This window comes from Sitodiplosis mosellana, unplaced genomic scaffold, assembly GCF_009176505.1.
Source record: "Sitodiplosis mosellana isolate CC-2019 unplaced genomic scaffold, AAFC_SMos_1.0 Smas_scaffold_1541, whole genome shotgun sequence".
Lineage (NCBI taxonomy): Eukaryota > Metazoa > Arthropoda > Insecta > Diptera > Cecidomyiidae > Sitodiplosis > Sitodiplosis mosellana.
The window spans coordinates 2,376-8,085 of NW_022596783.1; the positions used below are offsets into that span (position 1 = coordinate 2,376).

At 35.5% G+C, this 5,710-nt stretch overlaps 1 long non-coding RNA gene across 1 annotated transcript; it reads left to right on the forward strand.

Annotated features, from left to right (window-relative positions):
• Window positions 1-666: 666 nt before the first annotated feature.
• On the forward strand, window positions 667-5,468 carry LOC129571185 (uncharacterized). The gene is made up of 2 exons (XR_008688225.1): window positions 667-1,914; window positions 1,987-5,468. It is a non-coding gene; the product is annotated as an uncharacterized LOC129571185 (long non-coding RNA).
• The last annotated feature ends 242 nt before the right edge of the window (window positions 5,469-5,710 follow it).

Below are 5,710 nucleotides of genomic sequence, written 5' to 3' on the forward strand. Positions count from 1 at the left end.
ATGATTGGTTCAAGAAATATTTGCATATAGTGACGGCGTCAATGACTGCAAAATTCATCATTCAATTTATCTAGAGGTGATACATTGAAGAAAAGTTTTGCATCTAATCTAACAAGTCCCAGTTATGATTCTAAAATTTAAGTCGATATATTCGATCTGTTTTCTGATTCTTATTGTTTTTCTAGTGCACTTTTGGCGAGTACTTTTTTAGGCAGCTTCGAGATAATTTGTCGCTTTTGTTTCCGTTCAATTTGACAAAAAAAATCTGAACTAAATGTAACAAAAAAATCAATAAAATTAACATTACCTTCAATGAAATGGTCGAATTGAGAAAAAAACTCTCACAAAATTAGCAATATATCTGAAAAAATGGATAGGAAAATGACAATTTTTGCAATAAATTTGACAATAGCAAGCACTAAATAAATAAATTTACGTCAAATTTATTGCAAAAAATGTCAATTTTATACCCATTTTGTCAGATTTATTTTCTAATTTGGCAATTCTATTACCTATATTGTCAAAATTATTTTCTCAATGTGGCAATTTCATTGGACGTAATATTAATTTTATTGATTGTTTTGTTACATTTTAATTCGATTTGTTGTCGATTTTGTTGAATTTTTTTGTCAACTTTATTGCCGTTTGGTCATTTTTATTGGCGATTTGTAAATTTTAAAGGAGGTTTTGTATTTAATCAAACATATGCAGCATTTCGGAGCAACATAAGCTTGTGCATCATGCTTTATCCCCACTTTTTCAATTTTTGTGGATTTTCTCCATTTAAACAAATATATAAACAACCGTATACTCAATCGTGTCCGGCCCAGAAATGTCATTGTTCTAGATTTTTGGGAAAAACTTGAAAAATCCAAAATATTTGTTAGAAATTCTCTCAGATAGTTCACATTATTATGCAACAAATAGGCACCTAAAATCAAAATTGAATGAAAAAACATAGAATGGTTTATGAAACAAACCACGATATAAAAAATATTCGATCGTATACTCAATCCTGTCCATGATTGTATATTTCATTGATTTTCACACAAAAAAGCATTAAATTGAACCGTCCAATTATGCACGAAAACCATTACATGGGATGTGGATCGTCAATACATATGTACAAAAAAGTCCATCGCGGCAGTGGGTGTTTAAAAAATGAAATTGTTTCTCTTGTCATTATCAAAAAATTCTTACCTTAGAGCATTCCTGAAATTTCAACCAAAAATATTATAGATATAAAATATTTTTTTCCAAATTTTTTTTTAAAATAAAGTCCAAGAGAACAGACATAGAGTTAAATTGTATGATTATAAATGCCTAAAAAATTCTTGCGCACTAAAAAGTGATTTTAAAATATTATTAGGATGATTTCAATCACTCCTTTATAAAGGATGATGATCATCAAATCTATTTATGCTCATAGAGAAGTTAGTAATAGTTTTCCACATTTTTTCCTATTTCTATTTTTGAATATGTTATTTGAATTCAACCGAATGAAATTACATGCGATAGTAGTTGGTCTAAGTGCCAGCTCCGAGTCAATTTATCAGAGTAGAAGTAATCGCAGTCGAAATTCAATACGCCACCGTCCGCATCGTGTATCATCTCGCCGTAATAAAGAAAATGGATCTGGAAGCTGTCGCAGAAAAAACAGTTCGAAAAAAGCGAGCGCAAATAACGATATTGTTAAGAATTCTAGTAGTTCAATCAAAGTTACCGGCAGCAATAATCCGAATGATGAAAAAGTACTAAAAGTTAGTTTTGACAAAAATAGTCCTCTAATGGATAGTGCACAGAAGTCACACTTGGTATCGCTCAGGGAGACACCGTCCGTCAAAGTGTCTCCAACAACCAAAAGCCAGCACTCAATGCTAATGAAACAGGAACAGATCAATCAATCGCATTCACGTAAGTTTATACTACTTATTCATAAATGGTTTGAAAACCATCTCATCACTTAATCTTGTTTCCCGAATACAGATCAATCATAGATAAAGGCACAGGGATAGCACTACACTAACAATAACACTATTTGCAAACTAAAGAGCGTCCAAACATTGAGAACCAGTGTAGACGCACGCTCGTAGTGCAACGAGCACGGTCGTGGACGCACTTACGTCTCGCTCACATTGTCAAACATTGATTAGTGTCAAACATTGTCGTTGAAATGTGTGGCGCTGTTTTTTTGACAGCTACTGGATGGGACTGCCGGTATGGATAAGGGATAAAGGAACAGGTTACGCCACAATGAATTTTAACAACAGTGCTTTTATGATTGAATTGAATAGGTGAGAAATCGGATGACCTCTAAGCTTCAACTTTCAAATGGGTCGTTTCTGCAGTATTTCGAATCAATTTTATGTTACAATTTCATTTTATGGACGTGGGGATCATCGAGTACTGTTGACGAACATTCGTTCGCAGAACATTTTCAATTTGTTAGTTTGCAAAAGGAAATTCGTCCGTTCGTCCGCAAAGAACATTTAAATTGATACAACCAAATTGTTGGCTGTCAAACGTTGTCTCGTTCACACCAACTGTCACACTGACTTGTTTGTGTACGAATTGCTGTTAGCGCAAACGGGATGTTGTTCGCAGTAAACTCAGTTTAGATGTTCGTTCAATTTTGCCAACGCGTAAAGTATACGAATCTTCTGTTGAAACAATTGAATTTTTCAGACTAACGTTGTGGACATAAAGATGTTAACGGACAAAATTTTGTTTGACCGTCCGTCCGATGTACTCCGCAAGAAGTTCGGACGTCCGTTCGAAATGGCCGAGCTTTTTTCTCGGACGGCCGGACAAACCAGTCGGACGTCCGAACTCTATGAATGCACTTCGAATAGCCGTGTTTTTCTCGCATGTTCGAACTAACCTTTAGTCAATCAGAGATTACTATGGGATATTTTTATTCATATGGGATAAAAATATCGCATAAAAATAACAGATATTTTTCACGCGTTGTGTTCAACGAAACGCATAAATACACAATAGCGATTCTGCACACACAGAGTCGCTGTTTTTTCGTTATACTCTTCACACTTACGTTGAGCTGCGCGGAGCGTGTATGCACATGTTTCGCTCACTTCTTTCTTTGAACACTCTTCGTGTGTCAACACAATGTCTGTGTGTGTATCGCTTGTGCCGTCGTTTGTAAACGACGTCAATGAGCTGCGCGATGTATGCATTTATATATTTCGCTCTTTTCTTTCGATCGACACTCTTCGTACCCAGCTCATTGACGTCGTTTACAAACGACGACACAAAAATATCCCATAGGTGTCAATAGAACGGATTTTGTCCGTCCGTCCTATTGTGATTGTTTTTAGGACGGACAATTTTATTTCGTTTGTCCGTTTGGGATTTAGGACGGACGGACGGACAAAATATATCAAAAGGAAAATTTTTAGATGGACGGACAAAAATTTGTCCGTCCTAATAATGATTGGTGTTCAAGTTATCATTACCATAACTGGGTGATGTGAATTTGTTATTATTGAATATTGTATAGTGAAAAAAATAAAATGGAGGCGATGCGATTGCTCATGAAAGAATGAGAAAAAATGAACCCAGTGATCGAGTAGAAAAAGAAGAGGAAAAAAAGAAATATTCGTTTGATGCAATAGAAAATTTATCTCGATGCGCCAAGTCACGAAACGTTCACAATACAGTGGAAAGCAATGAATCCTGACCGGTGTTCCATTCATTTTGTTGCACACTCAAACAATAGCACACGCGAAGATTCATTTTATTCAATTTCACTATTCTTTATATTCATAAAAAGAAATGCATATTTCCATTACACAAATTGTTTTTTCATTTGAAGTACATACGAAGCTTGTGTTGAAAACTGCTACAACTTTCATGCAATTTCCGTCCGTCCTAAATCTTAAACGGACAAACGAAATGAAACAGACAGTACAAAACTAAATTGTCCGCCCTAAATCCCAAACGAACGGACGAACATGGGAAATCCAGTCCGCTGTCCGTCTAATGTTGAAATCTGTCACATTAAATAAACTTTTTATTTACATTTCCCAGTTCGAACGGCCAAAAATACTCGGACGTCCGAGAAAAATACGGCTGTTCGAGGTGCCTTCATAGAGTCCGAGAAAAAAGTTCGGCCACTTCGGACGGATGTCCGAACTTCTCACGAGCTTCTATGGACGGACGGACGGCTGAAAATGCAATTTTTCTTTGTCTGTCCGTGTCCGTTGACACCTTTAAACGGACGAACAAGGTCGCTTTCTTCGTATACAAATACAGGGGAAAGATTTGACGTAAGACGCCAAGACGCCTCTACGCGTATATTGCTCGAAGCTGTCATCGTACACATATTGAACACGAACATTGTCGTTTACACAATCGCACTCACACAAATGAACGCATCGATAGTGCCCGCTCAATATATGTACGATGACTGTTTTGAGTGTCCCTCGCCCAGAGGGCTTCATATATCCTTGGAGCACAGAGAGATTGCAGATGGCTTTTGGAATATGTCGAAAAGCAACTTTTTTATATGGCGGTTTTGAAGTTTGCAACCATTCAAAATTACAAAAAAATTGGACAAATCGCAACCGCCATAGAAAAAAATTGCTCTTTGACGTATTCCAAACGTCATCTGCAATCGTACCAACCTAATTTCTCTCTGTGAGTTAACATGTTTCTGGCGCTAGCATTCTGAAGAAAGTTTACCACAAAATATAATGAAAATTATTGTACAATTACAAAAAACAGGTCAAATCATACATTCAATGCAAAAACATTTATTGCCCTACCTAGCGCGAGCGCTATATTTATTTGCACATGAAAACAAACTAATTGACTCATACAGAGTTATAATACAATAAAAACTCTATGTAGAAGGAATTCTGTAGTTCATTTTGTTCAGTGGCATTCGAATTAGGAAGGGCAATGAATGCTTCTGCATAAAACCATATTGGTTAAATCCAATGGACGGGATGTCTATGTGTTTTGGAAAAATGTTAACAAACTTTTCTATGCACACCATTTCTTGTGCAAATGATGCGAACATTTCGTGTTCGTTGGCATCTAGGATGAACCTATGTTTAAAAATCGATTCAATTGGCCTTACTTGTAAAAAAATTCTTATGTTTTCCTGTACGGTCAACAAACGAATTTATTATCTACCAAATTTTTTCAAATTTTTTGAATAAAGAACATTGTAAACCTTAGAACACAAAACCATTGTAAACCTTAGAGGTAAGTGGAAAATGGAATGGTTTTGCCAGATTGGTCTCAGAATTATTTGAAATTTTTTGAAATATTCACTTCCCGAAATGCCCTTGCCTATTTTATATTTTAAAAAATACCATGGAAAACCGATTCAAGTAAATTGGGATATTCTCAAAATCTGAAAATTACCACCAGAGTTCGTTTTGTCACTCTGTCATTTACAAACATCAGCGCCAAAACAACCGTTATGTGTGTATCCACTCAAATTGAGAAAAAACGTGTTCAAATGAAGAAAAAAATTACTTCTCCGAGCATGAACAAATTTAAATAAAAAATAAACAAATATTCAATAGACTAACTCGGCCAGAATAACTGTCACTTTATTTTTAACCCTCAATCGCTCACCTGGGTCTGGCCAGACCTTTTTCGTTTTTGATCGTTAATTTAACACATTTCTAGTTTAGCTAGCGACTTGAGTTTTAAGTTACTTGCCTAAAATTTCATTGGC